The 24,361-nt window shown below is 37.3% G+C and overlaps 1 protein-coding gene across 1 annotated transcript in view; it reads left to right on the top strand.

Moving 5' to 3' along the window:
- LOC103803559 (vacuolar protein sorting-associated protein 13B-like) overlaps window positions 1-24,361 on the top strand; it is a gene marked incomplete at both ends in the record, with an annotated part of 219,153 nt that overhangs the window by 98,972 nt on the left and 95,820 nt on the right. The gene's annotated exons all lie outside the window — the stretch shown is intronic.

The following is a 24,361-nucleotide window of genomic DNA, read 5'->3' as shown; positions in this document are numbered from 1 at the left end:
TTCCTGAATAGGAAAGGGATAAGAAATTCCAAGCATTCCTTCGAGTTAGCTGACCCTAAGTGAAATTGGTTTTATTAATTGTTTTTTTTTCTGCTGGAATATTGAAAAGATTGAGATACATTTGTGTCAAAAAATTTCTGGAGTGTCTTTTAAAATGTGTATTTCAGTACTGAAAAATAAACTGTAAGAGAAGGTGTAGGATTCAAAAGTTGCCTAAACATAGGAGGAGAACATGACTGGTAAATTCTTCATTTTTTTTTTTATGCATTGGTGCCTGTGGATGAAATACTGAAAGAACTTCTAAAAATGCATTTAAATTTTTAAAGATGACCATGGACCATAGGAAGTTTGCAAAAACTCCTTTTTTCCGGAGGTGTCCAGCTGATTAAAAATTCTGCATTGCTAGTAGGGATTTAGCCTTTTTTAATTACAAACAATCCAGCATGTAATATACACATAATGATTGTTCAGACTTAATGAACAGATTCAAGGAAATTTAAGCTCTGAAGAGATTTTTGAGTGCTGGGGTTGGGAGAAAAAAAGAAAGTTAGATTTGAACTCAGATTATGAATGGAATTTTGTATGACAGTGGCTTAAGGTCAGTAAGTGTGTTTGTCTGTCTATCCTGTAGGCACTCCTACTATTACTAACTAAGATAATCTAGGTTGTGTATCTTTCCTGCAGGCAACCTGTTCAACCATATTCAAAGATGTGCTGTTTAACCTGTTATCAGAAAGCCTTTTTAACAGTAGGAGATACTTGAAAACTAAGTTGGTTGTGTTTAGTTGTACATTCACTTCATTGTATTTCTTTCCTGGTGGTGTCTGTTCTAACACAGTTATGCATATGTGTATAGTTGCAGTTGATTTGCATTTTAGCATACAAAATTAATGTAGGATAGAATCAGGATAAAGTAGGCTCTTTGCCAGCTTCTCTCAGTAATTAGAATTATAATGTCTCTTATGGTATGTCTGAGTTTTCTTTTAAATATGTGTATTATTGGAAACAATCTGTATATGGGCCACAGACTTACCTTAATGCAGGAAACTGCAATTATTCAATTGGGAAGACTATGACTTCTCAGCAAATGTGGTTTTTTCTTCTCGATGTATATTCAACTAGAGGAATCAATCTCTGATTCTAGACATAAATTGTTTAGTAGGGCCAGAATACATAATAGCGATGGGTTTTAGTATTTACCAGAGCGTTATTATTAAAAATAGAATTCTGTACATATGCCTTGAACATAAGATCAAAATGTAGTTGTAAGTTGTCATTGCTCTGTTAAATGGAGGATTTTAAGTTTTGGCATTGCTGAATTTCTCTAATGTTTTGCTGGGACCTTATGTGCTGGTTTGGGCTGAAGCAGAGCTAACATTTTTCACAGTGGCTAGTAGGGGGCTCTGTTTTGGATTTGTGCAGAGCATGGGGTTGATGATATGGAGATGCTTTATTATTGCTGATCAGAGCTTACACAGAGCCAAGGTCTTTTCTGCGTTCCGTACTGCCACACTGGTGAGGAAGTTGGGGGTGCATGGGAGACTGGGAGGAGACACAGCTGAGACAGGTGAACCAAACTGACTGAAGGGATATTCCATACCATAGGACATCATGCTCAGTATATAAAGTGGGAGGAAGAAGGAGGAAGGGGGAGGATGTTTGGAGTGATGGCATTTGTCTTCCCAAGTAACTGTTACGTGTGATGGGCCCTGCTCTCCTGGAGATGACTGAACACCTGTCTGCCCATGGGAAGCAGTGAATTAATTCCTTGTTTTGCTTTGCTTGTGTGTGTGGCTTTTGCTTTCTCTATTAAACTGTCTTTATCTCAAACCATGAGCTTTCCAGCTTTTACCCTTCCAATTCCCTCACCACTGAAAAGCGGCTGCGTGGGACTCGGTTGCTGGCTGGGGTTAAACCACAACACCATGTAAGCAGAAAAATGTGGAGTTCCATTTAACTTAGTGAAGTAGCCTACGATAATCTTCCAGGTGCTGAGAGCTGTTCCTAACTTTTTTCTTTCAGCAGGCATAGCAGGTTAGAATGATATTAGGTCATCACAGGTATCCATTCACTAAATAACCAATAATTAATTCAGTAAAGTGAGCTGATCTACTTGGTCAGAAATTTTTCGGGCTTGGTTACATTGAATGACACTGTTCATCATTACAATGAGTCCAGCTTCATTAAGAGATTATCCAATCATCAGTGTGCGTGGCTTTTGTCAGAGGTATCAAGTGGCTCTGAAAGGTTGCTATTGACACTAGATTTGTTCGATTTCAGTCTCTATTTCAGGTAAACTTAACAACTGAAATTTGTACTGATTTATGAACTTAAGTGAATTAGGAGATTTAACAAGTTTTAATGGAAACAGATAAATTGCCAAAATTAAATTAAAAGTATTAATTGGAATATAGATGGGGTGAAAGTTCAGACAGATAATTCACAGGTAGCCCAAATGAGACGGGTAGTGTTAAAGATGAAAGAAGTAGCATTAGAACTGATTTTGGCAAATAAAAAAAGATATTTTGGAAAGCTATGTACCATTGGAAGCAAAACTGACAGGTGTGCCAGCTTTTCCATCACTAGGGTTTTTTGATGATTTAGTTTTATAGAATCTTCAATTAAAGTGGCAGTGGAGAGCACTGTGATTGGAATTACCTTATGATGTGAGATTTCCTTCAAATAATTAATCTTTACTTCATTTTAATTAAATATATTTTCTAATCATTGTCTGTTTCATAAATACATTTTCTAAAAATAATAAAATAATTATGCAGTAGGGAACCCACTGTACTAATTCATAAACTTTTCCAGTTTAAGAATCTTCTTCCATTTGAAAAAGTGCATTTTATTTAGTGTTTAAAATGACAATCTATGACTTTAGAAATTCATAGAATCATAGAATTTAAGGGTTGGAATGGATCTTACAGATCATCGAATCCCAACACCCCCTGCCATGGACAGGGACACCTCCTCACTAGATCAGGTTGCTCAAGGCTTCATCCAGCCTGGCCTTGAACACCACCAGGGTCGGGGCAGCCACCACGTCCCTGGGCAACCTGTGCCAGTGTCTCACCACCCGTAGAGTAAAAAACGTTTTTCTAATATCTAACCTAAACTTCCCCTCCTTCAGTTTGAACTCTTTACCCCTTGTCCTATCATTGCAGTTCCTAACAAAGAGTCCCTCTCTGGCTCCCTTGTAGCCCCTTCAGGTACTGAAAAGTTGTTATGAGATCTCCATGCAGTCTTCTCTTCTCCAGGCTGAACAGCCCCAGCTTCCTCAGCCTGACCTCATAGGGGAGGTGCTCTAGTCCTCTTATCATTGCTGTTAATGCCCAAATGTCAGAGTGGCAGTTTGTGTTGTTTCTTTTCCCTTTTGTCTGGAAATCATATTTGAAATAGCTGACAGTACTTTAAAGCTGGAAAAATAAAGAGAAAATACACTGTTTATATACTGGATTTGAATCTCATTGGGAAAATGTTTTTCATGTATATTGAAAGAAGGATGGGGGGAAAAGCAGCATTTAGAATGTAAAAAAGATTTACATTCTTCCAAATATTTGAGTAGATAAATTCTGAGGATTGTTGAGCAACTATAAACATCATTAGTCTAAGAAAGCTTGATTTGCCTGGAAGTTCTTGATAAATAGAAGGATTACATAATTGTCTTCTACTTCAAAAATCATATATTTTGTGGTTCTCTGTTTTCTGCTTTGGTTACATAAATATAGACAGTCATCAAAGTAGCAACCCCTTGTTTAAACTTTAGAGGTGTGATTTCCAAAGGGACTATATTTGGTGGTTTGTAGGGCAATGCCATAAAGATTAGTGTAGACAAAAATAATAAAGAAGTGATGATTTATTGGAAATCTTTTTTTCTGCAAGTGTTTTAATATTCTCTAAAGAGTTTCATGCCAGGTCTCCAGTGCTGTGTTTTTATTTATTACAAGCTTTATGTTGTTTTATAGATTCATCTTTTGATGTAGAGTGAACCTATTGTACTGACTCCTTCATGAGGTATAGTCTATTATTGCAAAGAATATTGCTTTGATGTGCTTGACAGGTCTAGAGTAAGGACACATAAATATTGTTTGATATATTACCTGAGGGGCAAAGAATGTTGCTGCTTTTTTGTAATTATTCACTTTTTCAAAATTAATATATGCCAAATTGTTAGAAGAAGAACATGTAATTCCTGCACGTGGAGAGCAGAAACAGAAGTGCTAGGAAATGAAATGCAAATATAAGAGCGAAGTGCAGTTCATGTCCTGACTTTGTTCAGTGATGCACCTAAGATTCTAGGTGCAATGTTAATAAAAGGAACATATTTCCTCATTCTTAGGAGAACTTTTAATATTCTGGTAAAAGTATTTCCAGTATAAATGATAACTAGTTTTACTGCTGATCAGTGATAAAACAGGTGAATTTTGAAGGAGTTTGTTTCTTAGCCTGGCAAATCCATTTCCTGGTGTCCATCACTTACCACCTGGAGGTTTTTGGCAAGAGAGCATTTATTTGTCATTTAAAAGGGGAAAATACAATAACTCCTCTTTGAAAAAGAAATTAGATACAAACCATCACACATCTTGATCTGCTGCTGTCCATGTAGAAATGCATGGGTAGCATATTTTACTGTAAGTCAGAGAATGTTAATCACCTCAAATTTATGGCCATTGTGGTACTAACCAACTTTTCTTTTACTTCTCAATAAGCTTGGTACTAACACTAGACTTCTGGAAAAACATTAATTTCTACACCAATAGTTTGTTTAAATTTGCCCTAAGGAATGTTCATTTCTAATAACTGTCTACATTGAAGGCAATTTAGAATACAAAGAACAGTTACTTTGTATCTTTCCTGAAGAACCTAAAAGATACTTTGAAGTGATTACTTTTTCTTGTTAATATCTCTGCAAGAATTGTGGCTTTAGGAGAAAATTCAGTTACACTAATAAACAGAAGATGCTTGCTCTTAAAATTCCAGGCAAGTTAAACATCTGAAGTATTTTCCAGAGAATGTCCAATGTTGGGGTCCTTGTGAGGGACGGACTACAGCACACACCAATATGATGCTCTGATAGCCAACTTTATTTAGGGCACCTAACAGTATTTATAGTAAAATGTCTCCCGTACATGCAGCTACGCGCTGATCACACAACTTTGGATTGGTTGCTCAACCTGTCAATGCATACAGTTCTTACTTATGATAGGTTACAACTTTAAGCTGCATCCCGCTCTCACATCCTGGGAAACTGATAACAAGAGCTACACAGCGTCCATGAGTACCTAAACAAGCAGCTTGCTAGCAAAACGACTTATCTATAAGGCAGTAAAACCAAAACTAAACCTAAAAACCCTGGCAGCAGAAGAGAACAGGACCATTATGAGGTGTTTGATAGCAAACACAGGAATGCATGAAGATAGAAACAAGGTCAGCAAGACCTATTTTGTGTGTCTTGTTTTTAATTGCTTAAGCATTCCTTTAACCACTGCTGAAGTTACAGCTCCTCTGCTAGCCAGGCCCCAACAGTCATAGAAAGCCTTCACCCATTTTCTGTCCTGATGATGTATTTCTTGTTATCCCTTCCATCATGGAATCACAGAATGGGTCATGTTGGAGGGGACCACAGTGGGTCATCTGCTCCACCCTCCCTGCTCAAGCAGGGTCCCCCCAGAGCATGTTACTCAGGATTGTGTCCAGATGGCTTTTGAGTATCTCCAGAGCTGAAGAAGATTCCACAACCTCTCTGGCCATTCTGTTTCATAGCATGGCCAGTCACACAGTAAAGTTCTGCATCAGGTTCAGGTGGAACTTCCTGTGTTCCAGGTTCTGCCCATTGCCTCTTGTCGTATTGCTTGGCACCACTAGGAAGAGCCTGGCTCCATTCTCTTGGCACCTTCCGTGCAGATACTTACATGCAGTCTTCCCATCTCCAGGCTCAGCAGGCACAGCTCCCTTAGCCTTTCCTCATAACTGACGTGCTCCAGTCTCCTCATCATCTTCATAGCCCTCTGCTGGATCTGCTCCAGGAGTCTCCATGTCTCTCATGTACTGAGGAGCCCAGAACTAGACACAATACTCCATGTAAGGCCCCACCAGAGCTAAGCAGAGGGGCAGGATCACATTCCTCAACCTGCTGGAAATGCTCTTTGTAATGCACCCCAGGATACCATTGGTCTTCTTGGCCACAAGGGCACACTGCTGGCTCAGGGGCAGTTTGTTGTCCACAAGAACCTCCCAGGCACTTCTCCACAGAGCTGCTTTTCCAGCAGGTCAGCCCCCAGACTGTATTGCTGCATGGGGTTATTCCTCCCCAGGTGCAGGTCCCTGTATTTGCCTTTGTTGAATTTCAGAAATTTCTTCTCTGCCCATCTCTCCAACCTGTCAAGGTCTTTCTGAAGGTTGGCACAGCACTCTGGGTATCAGCCACTCCACCCAGCCTTGTGTCATCAGTGAACTTGCTGAGGAGGCATTTGCCCCTTCATCCAAGTCATTGGCAGAAAGTTAAACAAGATTGGACCCAGTGTCGACCTTGGTAGAAGTCTGGAAGAATATGATTAAGTAGTATTTCTCTGTGCTTGCTTTATTTATACCTTTTTCTAAAAGCATCCTTTTATGTCTGTTATCAGAGAATGGAAGTCTAGAAGGATCTTTGGTCAGGCTCAGTAAGACTGTTCTTATGTTCTCTCACAGTTTATTTCTGTTTATGACAACTCATCAACCTTCTGTTGTGCTGTAACTTCACTGTAAGATAAAGAACATTATCAGTAGGAGTTATGTACCAAAGTGGTATTACAATTGTATCACACATAAAATTTTGTAAGAATGATAGCTAATTGAGTTTGTAGCAGTCTTTTTTGCCAATCGTACTTTGGCAGAGCAAGCTCTTGAGTGATGAACAATTTAATTAAACTTCAGTCAAGGCTATCAATTACTCATATGGAGAACAAAAAAAAAACCTCAAATAGTACTGTATTTTTGGTTGAAAACAAACATAACTTTGTTTACCATTTGTATTTTGCTTAGAAATAATAACAATCAGAAAACTGGTAAAACAAGTCCCAGATAATACTACTTAAGAAGTCAGCCAGGCAAAGTGTGAAAGGGCAGATGAACTGTCACACAGCTGTTGTGTTGACTGGTTAGTATCCTTATGGAAATCTTGTGTAATTTGAAGGGGTTTTAGTATGTTGAAACTTACATCCTCATTTACAAGTTTCTTTTGAAGAAGCTGTTTATATTTAGTCTTTTAATTACTGAAATCTAAGGTGATCAGAGTTAAAGAGCCAAAACAGTCTTGGTGTCTGTATTTTATACAGATCACTTGAGTTTAGATATGTCTTGGTTCCTAAAGTGTGTTGGCATATAAGAAAGGTAAAGATAGAGGTATCTTCTGGATGAAGGTAACTTCGTGAGGGTTTAAAGACTTTTTTTCATTATGCATTGGAAATTTGTTGCAATGAGTGAAAGCAGAGCAAACTCAGTGTATGGTGTTAGTAATGTCCCAGAAGCAGTAGGTATTGTAATGTGAACCTATAAAATATTTCTCAAATAATTTTGTATTTCTTGTAACTTGTACATCTACGGATCAGGTCTTGTGTACCTGCTCAGTTCTGCCCCATATTTTAAAGCTTTGCATTTTCATTTCAGGGAGTTGCACATTGTGCAGCATGTAGTACCATAACTTTCATATCCTAGGCTATGAGATGCTTTCTGGTGGGTCAGCACTTCAGTAATTGAAGAATCACAAATTTATTGCAGCTGGATAATATGTTTAATTTATTGCTAAAATGTTTAGCAACAATCTCATTACCTGGGATGTGTGGACTGCGTTTTTGTGTGAAAAATTGGTAGTTTCCTTTCTTTTATGATTGTACATTTCAAAGCATGAGATACTATAAACCTTCTCATTCGGTTACAAAATTTAAAGTTTCAGATAACAGAAACAAAGTAGAGAGAGAAACAAGATTTGGATTATTTGGATCTGAAGCAGTTGACAGAGGTTCTCAAGCAGCTTGACAAGGGTTAGCTTAAAATTAGGCTTGGTTATTCCCACTGTGTTTGTTTTATGGCTTCAGAAATAATGGAATATATCCAGAGAAGTGTTTGTGCAGATGAGAAGGATTGTAGAAAGTTGTAGTTTCTAAGCACACACCACAACTAGATCTCCAAAGTGGCTCTAATTTGCGTCACTGGCATTAGGAAATGTCTTACGCTTTAAATCCTGCCTCGTGAGGCCACTTCTATGTGCTTTAAATCCAGACTGTGCCTTGTACATCCCACATGAATTTGTAAAACACAATAACTTCCATAACCTAAAAGCTCACAAAGTTTTGATAAGGAGGAATGGCATTTCATATCCATCTGGGTAATGTCTTTAGAATGTGAAAAGGGAAAATTATGAGCTAGGAAACAAAGGGAAATGCATTTTGCTGTAAATATGTGAACTTTAGTTTCTGTCCTAGAATTACTAGGAAAAAAAGAGAGTTTCAAACTGATTCTTGCAACCAAAATGGCTCTTTGAATAGATCTTCATGCTTAGATTCTGCAAATACAAAATTAAAGTGTTAAAAAACAAAAAGGTTTATAGTCTCTCTTTGAGATGCAAAGTCAAGAGAATTTTTATTTTACATGGAAGTTTCTGTTCAATAAGCATTCAGACTTAAGGTAGTTGAGAAGGATCAACAAATATATGAAAAAAGATCAGTATTAAACTTACAAGATAAAGAATTTGTGGTATTGTAAAGCCAGACTTAAAGTTACAAATTCAAAGTATGTTTCTTTTTTGGCTAGGAAAAAACTTTTTTCCTGCTAGTTTTTGATGTCCACAAGCACATGGATTATGTGGGGGGAAAAATTGAATGTTGTATCCCATAGCTGTTTAAACACTGCAAGATTCAGGGCCAATTTCTTTAACATTTTCCGTAGTGTTTTCTGAGACCACTTAAATTAAGGTGGTAAGATGTTCATGTGTATCAAGATTTCACATAAAACACAGCTGTGGAGGAATTTACCCAAAACAATAATCTGCAAAGAAGTTTGTGAATTATAGGCATGCTTCCCAATCTTCTTTGCATGGCCACTCCAAGGAATATTGGTTCAACACAGAACAATATTTTATTTTGTTAATGAAAGGAAAAATACAAGTAATTCACTAGAATAATGTGAAACTTCATATCAATAGCGTTTAAAGACTCCCTGGAACATAATGGGAAAACACCTCATAGGGATTGTTGTTATTTTCTGGGAAAAATAAATTATAAGAGCAAAGCAAAAAGCTTACACTAAGGCAGAAAAAAAGCAAACAAAACCCCTGGAGCATTGGTTTCCCTTTTTGTTCTCATCAATACTAATTAATGTCTCAAGGTTTAGGGTTTTTTTTATTTTCTCTTTTGGTATTTTTCTAAGTGTTTTAAGATGGAGCTTGATGGGCTAGAACAATTTTTACATGAGTTTTAAGTGCAAATGAGGGTTCAGTCCAGTTGCTTTTTTTAGCTTCTTTTCTTCTGCTTGGTTATGTGAACCAGACCTTCTTGTCTCTGCTCAATGAATTGCATGTCTTCTGTCTCATACTATCCTTAGTGAAATAGTCTAGAAGACATAAATGTTCTGTCTGATGTCCTTGTTGCATACCCTGCCTAGTAGTATTTTGAAGATTACATGTGAATTATTTTAGTATCAGTACTTTCAATATTATTGTACTTCCTTATCAAAGTAAAATAGCAACTAAATGGTATGTAAAGTTAATTTAGAACTTCACCGTTTCCGATCACTTAATGTATTAACCAAAAAAATCTGATGTATTCATTACAGAGATAATAAAGCTATTGTTATTGAAAAGGTCCAAAATCCAAACTGTTCTTTACATTAGAACACATGCAAAAAATATTCGTTCACTTTGGGAGGGAGAAAAAAATAAAAGAAACCCACAAAAAACACACAACACAAAAAAAGGCAAAAAAACCAAACAAAGAAAAACCACAAAAATCCCACAGACCCACAAAAATTAGAAAAAGCCATAAACTGTGTAAGAATTATTATAGTTTTGCCATAAACAAGAAATACGGTTGGTTTTGGTCATGTAGGCAGGACAAAATCAATCAAGACAAGACGGTGGCTCTAACTCACCCTAAAGAGTAATGTGAGAGAACGTGTGCTTGGACTTTCTCACACTGTGGACATTGAATGTGTCATAGTGATGATTTGCTTAATCATCTGATGAGGAGACAAAAGTTTGAGTGTTAGGTCACAGGATGTGTGACTGAGGGTTCTGCATTCTTTGATCTTGACTAATCTTCTCCTTTGAGTCATCAGATGCTTTTATATGGTACAGTTTGATGCTGTGGCAAACTTACCTTTAGACAGCACCAGTTACTGCATGGAACATCAGCTGCTAGGTAGTGCAGAAAAGTTGACAGTAATTATAAACACATGCATTCTGTAATTCCTTTCATTTTAAAATGAAATAAGATGGGGTTTTTCCTTAAAGGGAAAGATGAGGAATAAAAGGAAAAAGGATAGGTGAAACCAGTAAGGAGTTAATTGAAGTTGCCATCAGTGAGCAATTTTGATTTGGAGCTTCCCTGTTTTCTTGGTGGGAAGGACCCTCCTTTTCTGGCATTCCCTCATGAGAAACAATTTTATCATGCATTTTAACCTGTTTTGAAAAGTAAATAAAGCTGATATACTGACTCTATATGTCAGTTTTCCTCAAATAGAATGTAATATGTTGCATTCTAAGACAAATTTTTAAAAAAGAAGTCTCAATGTTAATTAATTTTATATCTGTTTTGTAAAGAAACAGGAAATGGATGGTGAGAAGCCAAAATAAATGTTGCGACAGAAGGAAAGCCATTATTCAGTAGTTGGCAATAGTCACTGTTTGGTCACTTGTATGGCTTCTATGAACCAGATGGTCAGCTGGGGATAAATATGCTGCTTAATTTCATACTGATTTTCTTATGGCTATATTTTCATTGTAGTACTATCCTGTTTATAAAACAATGAGGCATTATTTTTCAGGGAGTACTCTTGGTAATCATATTAGCTGCCTTCCTAATTTTTCTGGACAGCTGTACTCTGTTTTTAGATTCAGGTACTGCTACATCATCTGAGATGTCTAGTAGAATGATCCATCCTGTAACTCATGCCTGCGATTTTGTCAGGAAACAAATATGACTCTCTTCTCACAAACTCATTTGCCTGTTCTAGCAGAGATTCAAGAGTTTTCTATAGTGCTTGAAGTGTGACAAGAGTATTTGCATGAACAAATTTTAGCAATAGTGAATTTAAACATAAAAAAACATAGCCTTCTATATATATAAAATCAAATGGATACAAAATGTCCAGGAGGTCCAGGTTTTGTTATTGGACAGAGTTAAGTAGTGTATGCTGTTTCGTCTGAAATAATTGATATGAGTCTGAGCTGCAACAGTATCCTTGGGTCATTTACAAGCAATTGTATGCTGAGCAGGATTAGCTATATTAAAATTAAATACTTTAAGAATGTTTGAAACTAAAAAAACCAATGCAGTCTAAAATCAGAATTCTTCATTCATTAGACCTTAGTAAAAAAATGACTTCTGAATAACTGTTACCTGAACCTGAAAATCTGTGTTCTGCACCACCTTTGTAAGATGGTGAATATTTAATTGTATTTCTGTTCATGTTAAAGGCCTGAAAGTTTGACATGTCAATGGAGGCTGTATGAGTTAATTTGTGTGGCATTTTTCAAATACGTAATAACATGAAGATGTGTCTAAAATCCGTTAGCGCATTTAAGGTGCATGTAATTGATGGACAAAATTTACATCATGCATAACTTCATTTTCTTAGTATAGATTGTTCTACAGATTAATATTATCCACTTAGTAAGTAGACTTATTAGGTTTACTTGCTTTTAATGGAGTACTGAAGATTTGTGGAATGGCTAAATATTTTGAAATGCGTAAGATGCATTCATAGTTTTCTGATAATTTTTACTGCTGAGCTGTTCAAAAGTTTTAAATGTAAGTATGTAGCTCAGTGGTGTCAGAGAGAGTGCCAAGAGTGTAACTTCTTGAAGGTGCCAATAAAAACCCTTAGCTGGAATAGCTGAGTAATCCTTGCATCATTTCCCTTGTAGTCTTACTAGTACTTGAGTTCCCACATAGCCACCTGTCGGATGTTTTCCTGAAAATAAAATGGTTAATTCAAGGACACTATCAAAATAAGGTCCTTGCCAGTGTCTTTAGTCATTGCCATACCATGTTTCCATTCTTAGGAAACTTATTCTCATCATTTGGTTTTGTTGCCAAACCAGCGGGGAGATCTTTTTGAAGGAGTGTGTAGTACTTCTCAGTACTTCATATGAGCAAACAGTTTCATTTTAATAGAAACTTGGATGTAATTCTTATATTGAGAAAATGGCTGTGGTTTTTTCTAACAGTCTTCAAAGGCAGAAATCTTCCTTTTCAATAAATAAAAAAAAAGAGAAATAGGGCCAAAGTAAATTCACACTAAAACGGGAAGCCTTTACAGAAAAGATATGAAGATCCGATGGCAAAACACAAGAGGATTACTCAAAAGGACATACACACGTGTGTGGGTATACACACATGCACAGAGGTTTCATACAGTGAAAGCTTCTCAGGACAGAAGATTTGTGTGTTAGCCTGGAATTTTTAGAAATATGTTAGATTTACACTTCAAATCTAAGCAAGTTCGTTTGGGGTTTTTGAAACATTTTAAATTTCTTTGAAGAGCTTCATTCATCCCCTTGCAGTGCTGCACAACTTGCATCCACAGTGACACTATGAAAATCTTGGGACACCTGAACTAGATATTTTGAATGGAAGAGTATGATTTGAACTTTACGCTTCATTTGAGGTTTCCAAAGGTAGACAATAGTTCCTGAATATTAATATCCTCCATCTCCTGATCAGCAGCGTTAATTTCTGGGATTATGTGGATTTCTGAACTCTGAATCCAAACAATTCATGCTTGCAGGGAAGTTCACTTGAGTCAGTAATAATAATTTTCTGCTTGTCTTGAATGTTTGAATGTTGCACTGAACTTTGGTTGAATGAGGTGGAGAAAATAATAGTGTTTCTTAGTGGACACACAGTGTTCAGAGTGGAAGGATAATTAATTACATAGCTGTATTTCATTGATTTCTAATATGTTCAGTGTTTTCTGCCTCCTATCACAAAAGCCAATATAGTAAAATTACAATGAACTACTTTTTAGTATAGTGTCACCCTTTGGTGACAGGACTACAAAGTACGTGCATACGGTCAGTGGCTTCGATAAGCATGATAAAATCTGGTACTGTTTGTATCCCATTTAGATAGAAGAAGTAGTTGTCACACTGACTTACATTGGGGAGTGTTTCTGATGAGTATGGAGGAGATTAAACAGCAGAACAATACTTCCATTTTTACAGCCAGCTTCACTCTGATAGAGTTACTAGTTGCTGTATCAAACTGTGAAATCATAGATTATGATAGTGATAAAAGACTGATATGAGTCATGCACATGATACTAATAACATTAACTGAATTAAATTCAGGTTTGTAGCCATTTCTAATTACGCTGAACTTAGTTCGGCTGCCACCACTGATCTAGAGAGAAGACATTGCAAAGCTCTTAGTTGTTTCTACATAGTGTGTAGCTCAATGTTTTTGCTGTGCCTAGTGGGTTTGCTTAATAACCTTGCATATTAGCACTTTTTTCTCTGTGTATTTTCCTAGGTATTATTTCCAACTTTTCATTTCACTGACTGTAGCTTTCTCCCAAATTACCTCTGACTCATTGTATGAATCAAGACTGAAAGCTTAATTCTTGACTCATCCTACATAAATATTTTCACAAATTTTAACTTTCTCCATCAAAGCACAGGAGTAATAATGACTTAGTATTCTCAGAAATTAAGAGTGACAGCGATTTCAGATTATGGGAATGTTCGTTAAAATAGAGAATCCATAAAACCAAAAATCTGTTTGCTGTACTGAGTAGGAATCCTGTCTATATGTTTTATAAAATTCATATTTGTCTGAAGACCAGTGAGTTGAGACATTATTTTAGGAACTCAGACATTTTTTACTTCACACAGCAACAGGGATAATCAGTGTGTTTGCATTAGTTCATCTGTGTTCTTGCACTGATTTTTATGCCTTTTTTGCTTCTTCACTAGAACATGCAACCTGGTTTCCCCAGATCAGCTCTTTTTCTTGATTCTTTGCCTTCCAAAACGGGCAGAAGAGAGTAGGAGAGATTCAGAATCACCAATATTATTATCTGCCAAACTGTTATTTTTCAGTGGGTAACATGCACTTGAAAATCTCTTTGTCCTAAAATTCTTTCTGAAGGCAGTAAGGTCTTTTCCTCCAATAAGTGCTTATTACACATTGAGCATCTGGGCATTTTACCCATTGTGTTTCTACTGAATCATTGGTGTTTGTGCAAAATGATTTCTGAGTATTATTATATTCTAAAGTCTGGGTTTAGTATGCTTCATTGGGTCTTTTTCCAGATTCGTCTGTGAGCAAGCTGACCACAGCAAATGGATTTATGACCAGTTAAAAGATTTTACTTATTAAGAGAGTATTTTAATAACATGCAACAAGTAAGGGAAAAAGCATAAAATAAAGCAGCAGCTGTTAGTGAACCAACAAGAACTTCATGGCCCCAAATTGGGAAAACATTATTATTACGGAAAAACAGTATACGTAAATAATATTCAGTAATATCTGCAGTATTTTTGCGTCTTTAGTATAGCACATTGTCATAATGCCATATAGAAGCATGTAAAGGTCAGAAGTGGTTTTCATCAAGGAGTAAACCTGTGTTTGTATCTGGGCCCTCTGATTGAATTCAGCATCATTATCTGCCCACGATTTGAATGGCTCCAGTGGAATCTTAGTGCTGCAGTTAGAAGCTTTCAAAATATCAGACTGCTGCAGGATATGTTGCACGATAGTTCTCCGTTGATTTTCCAGTAAGGTATAAAATCAAATCTCAGCATGGTTTGAGTGCTGAGTGCCTTGAAGCAGCCTCCCAGCACCAAGAGACTGAGGTGGCTGGAAAACTGCCAGGGCTGCTCAGTCAGAGAAGCCTGTAGGTGCAGCTCCATGTGTCATCTGCTCCTGAAGCAGCCTTGCAGAGGTCCCCTTTCTGACCTTTTGTTCCTGCTTCAGTGCCATAATTCCTTTCCTTATTTTAACGATTTAAACACGTTCAGAGGACATGATTTAGGATGCAATTTTGAGGCTTATTAAGTTAATCCAAGATGGGCTGCCATGCTCTGTCCTTTTCCTTCACTGCTTTGTGTAGTACAATAAGCCAGTGCAGGAAACAGGCCAAGAAAACAAGTACATTTTTTCTCAGGTTTTTTGGTTGGTTGGGTTGGTTTGGTTTTTTTCCTGGGATTATTTGTTGGATGCTTCAAGACGCGGTACAGGTTGTTTTATCGTCATATAAGGCACAAATGAGGAGGCACAAATTCAGTCTGGCATGGAATTGCACACTGAGACTGAGACAAACAACTTGCTAAAAATGGGGATATTTTGTGATGGCCTTGTTGCCAAAAAAACGTATTCTTAATTGTCTGGATTTTAGTTCATGTGCCATTTCCTATGCTTTACTTCCTCAAGTAGTCTGTAAAATTTTCTCAACAAATTGGAACATTAGTCAAAGATCAGGATAGGTACAAGTTTATTTGGCTTGATACAGGTGAGATGTAGCAACCTAAAAAAAACCCAAGGCATTAAGGCACTGAGAAGATAATTTTCCAGACATCTGGCAGCTTTAAAACCTGAGCCACACAAGATCCCAGCATGCATTTCAGTGAGCAATCATGTGCCAGCAGTTGGACATTTCTCACTAGAGACTACTGGACTGTGGATTTTTCTGCTTGTGGCATGTAGTGTGACTCAGTCTGACTTACATTACTGGAAATCATGTAGAAGGAAGTTTGTTTAGATGGGCAGCGTCTGTACATGACATCTTCTAATCTGCTGTGGATTTAGTTATTTTAAATGCCTTTAAGATGTTCAAAACAGATAGAGTATCTAATACATATGAAGGAAAAGGTTGTGGCATTTGATGCTGGGGATAGTTCAGTTAACTGTGTACTTACTCATTAAAGGGGCTGCAGACAGAGTCTGTGTTATGAAAGTCTCATACCAAGTTACTTTACCACATTACAATAATGACTTTTATTGTTGATGCGTTCATTCATCCTCTCCTATAAAACGATGCCTAAATATGTCTTCTGTGGTTTTGTTGAATCCTGCTTTGAACCACTGCCAGGGTATTTGGCATTGTCTTCTGCATCTTGTAATTTATTTTACAGAACGCTGAATATTAGTCAAGGGGAGACTATTTCAATTTACTCCAATGGGAGTAAACAACTTCGTTAAATTTTTCATGGTTGGAAGTCGTAACAGTGGATCATCTGATATTTCCATATTTAATATTATTAAATTATTTAAACTGCATGGAAATGTGACCCAAAACTGAGACTGGAAAAATTGCAGTCTTGTACTGAAATGTGAGAGAATGTCATAGAATCATAGAATCATTAAAGTTGGAAAAGACCTCCAAGATCATGTCCACCCTTTGACCAAACACCATCATGCCAACTAAGCCATAGCACCATGATGTGCCACATCCAGTCATTTCTTGAACACTTCCAGGGATGGTGACTCTACCACTTCCCTGGGCAGCCCATTCCAATGCTTAACTACCCTTCAAGTGAAAAAATTCTACCTCCTGATGTCCAGCCTGTCCAGCTGGCACAGCTTGAGACTATGTCCTCTTGTCCTGTGACTAGTTCCCTGGGAGATGAGGTCAACCCCGGCCTTGCTACCACCTCCTTTCAGGTAGTTGTAGAGTGCAACAAGGTCTCTCCTGAGCCCCCATTTCTCCAGGCTAAACAACCCCAGCTCCCTCAGCCACTTCTCATATGATTTAGTGTCTAGACCCTTCACCAGCTGTATTACACTTCCCTGGACATGCTCTAGCACCTCAATGTCCTTCTTGAGCTGAGTGGCCCAAAATTGAGCACATTACTTGAGGTTCAGCCTCACCAGTGCTGAGTACAGGGGGACAATCACTTCCCTGGTCCTGCTGGCCACACTGTTTCTGATACAGGCCGGAATTCCATTGGCTGTTTTGGCCTCCTGGGCACACTGCTGGCTCATACTTGGCCACTGTCGACCATCACCCCGAGGTCCTTTTCTGCTGGCCATCTGTCCAGCCACTCTTCCCCCAAGCTGTAGTGCTGCATGGGGTTGTTGTGACCCACATGCAGGAGTCAGCACTTCGCATTACTGACCCTCATACCCTTGGCCTCAGCCCATCGATCCAGTCTGTCCAGATCCCTCTGGAAAGCCTTCCTACCCTCCAACAGATCAACACTCCACCCAACCTAGTCTCATCTGTGAATTTACAGAGTGAGTGCACATGATCTCCCTGTCCAGATCATCGATAAAGACATGAAACAAAAATGGCCCCAGTATTGAGCCTTAGGGCACTGCAGTAGCGCCCAGTTACCATCTTGACATGGCTCCATTCACCACCACTCTCTGGGTCCAGCCATATAGCCAGTTCTTCACCCAGCAAAGAATGCACCTGTCCAAGCTGTGGGCTGCCTGCTGTTCCCAGAGAATGCCATGGGAGGCAGTATCAAAAGGCTTTACTGATGCCCAGGCAGACTACATCTGCAGCTTTTACCTCATCCACTAGAAGTTTCACTTGGTCATAATAGGCATCAGGTGGGTCAGGCAGAACCTGCCTTTCCTAAACCCACACGGCTGGGCCTGATCCCAGGTTGTCCTGTACATGCCACGTGAATTCATGCAAAATCAAGCTGAAGTTTCAACTACTGCTTTTTTAAATGTCCAAATGAAATGTGCAAAGAGACTCCAGTGGAAAAATGCTGTTTCTTGGCTTTAACAAAAAACAAAACCAAAACCCCCCAAACAACAGAAAAGAATGTGCAAAAAAGAACAAATACTCGCCGTGTCTAAAGTAAGTATTCTTGTGTATTTTAATCCTTTTTTGTGTAAAAGCAGAGATACGAACTTAAAATTCTGAATTTAAATCTGAAAATTAACACCAAATACAGCTAATGCTTTTAGGGAAAATATTAGTGAAAAATTACTGTTGAAAAAAGTACCAGATTTTGGTCTGGTCTTTTTTAATTGAAAGCCTTTATTTGGAAATTAAGAAAAACAGAACACAGGTTTTTCACTGACACTTCATAAGGTATCAAAATAAACACATTCTTTGTACTAAGATAAAAAAAGCTTCTGTTAGTGTTAGAAAGGATATAGCACTTGTGTATACCCATGTTACAGTTGGAGCATTTAGCTCAACTTTGATTTATGAATATTTGCATCAGTGTTCAACAAAATGTAGCCTCTTACTGGCACAACATTTCACTGAGTAGCTGAGGTTGTATTGCTCCTTGCCATCATATCTTTCACATAATTCCTGCAGTATTGTGAAAACTACAATTGGATTGCCATCAAAAGTATTTCTGTAGGTCTGGGAGTGCATATACATTATTACTCTTCAAATTGGCATCATTTGTTTTGCAATAAGTTTTGCTTAAACAGAAAATTCCTTAGTAGAAAAAAAGCCGACATTTGACTTTTAAATTAAATGAATTACTTAAGGCATTTCTGCTGTTTTTGTTGCCTCATTTTGGCTTGATTTAATCCCTTTTTGGAGGACAGCATTGGATTCATGTTATACAGAACTCTTTCTGCAGTTGGATTGATACAAGTAGATGCAAGTCTGTCTAGATTTAATTGTAGGACTGTTGTTTTAATTTGAAACTGTATTAGACTGGAAGTCATAATTTAGCAGTGGGATATGCTTGTCTGTGGGTCTTTCATTATATTTTCTGTGTGAGATTAATATGTCACTTTCCAAAATAATTTTGATAATGGTCAGAATTAAAGTCAATCATATAACTCATATGCAAAACATAATAAAAATGTTTTAATTGAAGTGTTCAGTAGAACAATGTGGCAAACAAAAAAAAATAGTATATTAGATAACAATGATCTATAAACTAAATTTTTAAACTGTTGGAAACTCTTAGATGGAGTAGATGAAGTACTTAGAACAAAGCCAGGAAGAAACTATGCAGTGTTTTCTTTGCAATGCTAGTTTAATCACATCAGTGGACCATATTCCTTTCCTGTAACTCAGTTTGTGCAGAAGGGAAGATTTTATTTCCGAGTAAATATTAGTACTTTTTAGCAAAAGAAATAAAACCAGGTCACATGCAACAGTGGTGGAGCAGATGTGATTGGCACTTTGATTTTGTGGTTTCACACTTGAGAGTCTTTCTGTAGCTTATGTAATGTGAAGCATGATCTCATGATTGGCTGAAGGGTTTTGATCAGAGTTAAGAAATAGTTGGAAATTTTACTTCAATAGTGTCATTATATAACCATAATTAATATGAGAAGCTGGAAAAATCATGCAGATGTAGCTGCTTTTCATCTAGTGCAGTTGTACTTCCAAAGATTATGTTGCTTACAGTTGCTCTATTAATTAAAGAATTATCCTGTCAAGTATCAGAAAAAGAACGTAAAAGTGAGAAATGTCTATTGGTGAAATTTGCATATGCTTACACTTGTTATTGTTGAAAACTCCTGAGAGATTAAGAAATCTAATTAAGAAATGCTACCAATTGTTGTAAAACACCTCTCTTTGATGTGGAAAATGTGTTAATTATTGGTCTAAAGTATTAGATTGTGTGTTTACCTTGGTGATTTTACTGCCACTCTTTATGGGGTGAAAACTTTGAAGACATGTCTCTACCGTCTAAATACTTCTGTCAGAAATTGAAAGTAAATAAGACTTACCTGGTTAAGTTTGCAGCAGCCTCAGATGAGACTGCTTGCCAATTTTGAAAAGCAAACCTATTTATTTGTCCTTGATTTTATGATGTACTTATCTGTGTGTGTTCTACAGGACATGCCATTTCCATGCCCTTTCACTCGATAGATATATGTGTTATATGCCCTATTGAACTCACAGGGTTAAGCTAGTCAAGTTACCTATCGCAACACATGAAAAGGAAGAATTAGCCACAGTTCCCCAGCTACTAGTGTAGCTTTCAACACCTCTTCTATGGTGTGTAGTATCGATAGGACATATAACTGTGAAAGGACAAGAAAATGCACTGAAGTGATCTAAGAAGTAAACTATCATCTTGACATGTTTTTTTTCTGGCTATTGAAAACCTTTCCATACTGCAACTCATTCTGACAGTGAAACTGTAGAATTCCTCTGATTTAAGTACCATCTGGTTATGCTCAAAGCTTTAAAGCTATTATCTCAGCATAAAATTTCAGCATCCTATACTTTTTTCTTCACCAAACTATCCATTTTTAAGCCACAAATATTTTTCCAGTCCTTTCAGATTTTATCTAAAAGTATATTTTAACAGTATTTAAATAGTTCTTAAACAATAACAATTTATCTTGATAGATGACATGCCGTGTTTTTTCATTTTATTTTAATTAGCCATTGTGGATCCAAATTCCCTTTTGTTTTATTCCTTTGAATACTGTTTAATTATAGTTATCATGCCAAATATCTTAAAGGTTATTTTACCAATACAGTTTCGTTTAACATAAGCCATGTGGAATCAATAGTCCTGTTTCCTAAAGTGAATGCTTGGAAAATCTTACATTCATATGTTAAGAGTACACATCCTTTCCTCATTAGTTGGAAAGTACAGGGATTTTGGCACAGGTTCTGTGTGGAAGCATTGTGCAGCTTTTATATGGATTTTGTTTTTAGCCTTTGATGACACTGTTTAGAATAGGAAGTATCTAATAAGTAAAGCATTTTGTCTAATGTGCTGCCAGTGTGTTTAATATATGCCTGGAGGTCTGAAACATTATCTTCTCCACTATAGTAATATGCATTTAATTCTCTGAAAGCAGAAGGTCGAACTTTTAAAAGGGACTCAAAGTACATTTTCAACTAAAATAATTTAAAACACATGGGATAGGGGACCAGAGTAATGTACGGTTGGTTTTTATGGTTTAATCATGATCATGTTAATGCACACCAGTAGCTAATTAAAGAAAACTTTTATTGTTCATTTTAAATGGGTTATGTAAAGAGTAAGAGAATTGATACAATACAGCCCAATGATAAATGTTACCATTACATTTGCTAACAGCAAGCTAATATTGCTGTTCTTGACATCTTTAAAGTATTGGCCTATTTTTTCCATAATGCAGCAAAGAGTCTTTTTAGAGTTGTTTTTCTGAGAGTTGTTCCTGCTCATCTCCTTATCCCATTAGAGGAATACCTAAATGCTTCCCAAGTTTATTACTAGGCATATTTTCGGGTTAACTGTGAAACATGGTTGGAAGCCTTGATGTTTACCGAGCTGAAATGGATGCAAGAAGTTTCAGTGATACTTCTGCACCTTTATTTTGTACTCTGTTGTGTTGTATAAAGCTGTCTTGCAAATCATTACTCACTTGTTTCAACCTTTATAATATATGCGGTAAGAGCATACGTAAGTCAAAGTTTCATCATGGAACCAGGTGGCATGGAAAACTGTAATAGGATATGGTGTCTTTCACCTTTCGGGCACCAGTTCATATTCCATGCTGCTTAGTACAGAGCAGAAATTGCTATCTGAGTGCTGTTCAGTGACCTGCGTGAATTGATTTGGGGTCTCAGTAAAGTTTTTGTAGTCAAATGTCCACATAACAGGAAGCTCAGCAGTTGGGACCAATTAGCACCCTTGCAGCAGTCTGCACAGAGAAACTGTAGTCGGACTGGGAATGGAGGCAGAGCTTCTTTCTTGCCTTCTTTGAGGTGCTTTATATAGAGCAGCACATTTAATAAGTACTTAATTATTAAAAAAAGAGGCATAAGAAAATAACTGGGCTTCAATTTAAATCTGTTTAGGTGTGAGAAGAGAGGATCCATTCAGAAACCAAAAGTATTGTGCTTTATCCCTCCACTTGGTCATACACATGCAGTGTTTTTCGCCCTGGAAGGTTATCATTTAGTGGATGACACTGTATTTTGAATCCCTCTAGCCAAGTCATACGTAACCTAAATGTCAGGAAGCTGCAGAAATTTCTGCTGCATAGAGAACAAGAGACTACCACATAGTAACTGGTAAAAGCATCATTCACTACAGACCTGTACTTTCTAGAAAGATTGTTCATCAGACTCAGCTAATGGCTATGTAGCAATTAAGAGTTGCTGGGTTTAGCAGCATATGCCTTCTGCTTCATTTCAGGCAGCATTTCCATGAAAGATACAGCAAGATTGTTTCACATCTCCCTCCTTTCTGCCTTCTGTTTGCCCTCAATACATGAGGGATAATACCATCTCTTCCAATTTTGAAAGTGCTGTTAGTGCAGGATATGGGTGAAGCATTTATATAGTTTACCAGGCAGAAAGGCTAAGGTGTAAATAGCCTTACTTTCCTAGAATATCAGGAAGAGTGAGGGTTTCTTGGCTCACAGCATAGCGATTCATTAAAATGGTCTCTAGTTATTTTTACAGAGGCTGTATTAAAAGTGGTATCACATTTACAAGTCAGTGATATGAGTCTGCTATAGAAATGAGCCACAAAGAATTTTATTGGTTATTTGAAAAATATGTACATGAGTGAATCTGAAAGGACTGTAACCTTAGCTGGCAAAAACGTTTTCAAAGAAAATCTCAGCTAGTTAATGGCTCTGTTTTAGGATTTCCTCTGTAATACTTTTTCTAGTATGTTCATTCCTTTAAAGAAAAGGAGAGGGGATTGCTTCCTTTGTTCCATAAAGCACAATATAAAGCAACCTTTAAAAAACTGCTTTTCTTTACCTCTCCCATAAACCAATTTCTGCAGGACATGTAGAATCTATTAATATTGCTGTACAAAGACCACAGAAATTTGAAGAAATTCAAGAATTTTCTGTCTTTCATTCCTGTAGTTGCCAATAAATTACATAAGAACTCATTGAATGTGAGAATTCATTGTTTTATTTTCAAGAGGATGTTAAGGTATGGTTTGCCCTAGTTCATATTCCCCATTCCTAAGATTCATTAGAGTGGAGAAGATAAGGAGAAACTATTGAAGTAGGTCCTGGAACAAAGAAATAAAATCATTGAGTCAATATGCAGTGTCAGCCAAAAAAACCCCAACAAAATACCAGGCATCATCAGGATGGAGGTTGAGAACAAGACCAAAGGCATCATTTTACTGCTATATTAAGCCAAAGTGATTCCAGTTCTTGAATACTTTGTACAGAAGCAGTACATTGTGGAGTTATGGAAGTAGAGAAGGGAAGCTAAAAAGATAAAGGTGGTGGACCAGCTTCTTTGTGAGGAGAGACTAAAAAGCTGGGATTTCCCTGTGGTCAAAGTTTACGAAGTCATAGCAACAGTAGTAAGCTGAACGTGAACCTGAACATTCTATTCATGTACTACAAAAGATCAGGAAAATTCATTGTCACTAGGAGGAGATGGTTTGAAATAGTTTTGTAAAAAATTGGAACTTGTTGCCCCAGAAGGTTGTGGAGGACAGACACTGTCAGTGTGTTCCAAAAAAAGTGGATGCATTCATGGGCAAGAAGTCCAGAAATGGTTATTAAACTGACTACACAGACATGTACCACTGGCATTCTACATGCAGCAGCTGTGGATGCCTGGGGAGTAGGAGAGGAACAGATTGCAGGGAGTGGCCAGGGTGCATGGTCTCTCTCAACAGTCTCCTCCTGGTGCTGTCAAAAATGGGGTACTGGGCTGGATGGGTCACAAATCCTACTGAGTTGGGCATTTTTTTATGTTAGCTTCTGTTCAAAGCAGAGCAAAAACACTTCTGGGCGGCACAGATGGAAGTGCTGATTATGCTGTGAAAGCTATGCAGGGTGAATGTATAACTCTCCATATTATTCTGAGGAATTTGTCATACATCATTATGATGATTATTGAATTTCTGCAGATTTTTTCCCCAAATATTTGAGTATATGCTCCTGATAGGAGCATATATATAAGCTCCTGATAGGATTTCTACTTGTTTCATGAACAGCGTTAAAAGTGTGTTTTCCTGAAGTACTGCTTTGTCTTGGGGTATCTCTATCTCTTAACCTGAGGCTGTGGACTCTGGGCGCAGCTTTGCAACTTTTTGTTTCACTCTTGCATTTCATGTGATAGAAGGAACAGTCTTTTTTTTATTGATGTTGATCAGTGGTGTATGTTTTCTTCTTGAAATATTTCTATATGCAATGATTTCTCCTGTGAAACCCTCTGAATGTCACAAGCCAATACCATGTGTGGCCTTGGTGAGCTAAGAATTCATACCCCATCACAGAGCCAGTCTTTAGATAGT

This window comes from Acanthisitta chloris, unplaced genomic scaffold, assembly GCF_000695815.1.
Source record: "Acanthisitta chloris isolate BGI_N310 unplaced genomic scaffold, ASM69581v1 scaffold6186, whole genome shotgun sequence".
NCBI lineage: Eukaryota > Metazoa > Chordata > Aves > Passeriformes > Acanthisittidae > Acanthisitta > Acanthisitta chloris.
This window is presented reverse-complemented; position numbering and strand designations above follow the sequence as displayed.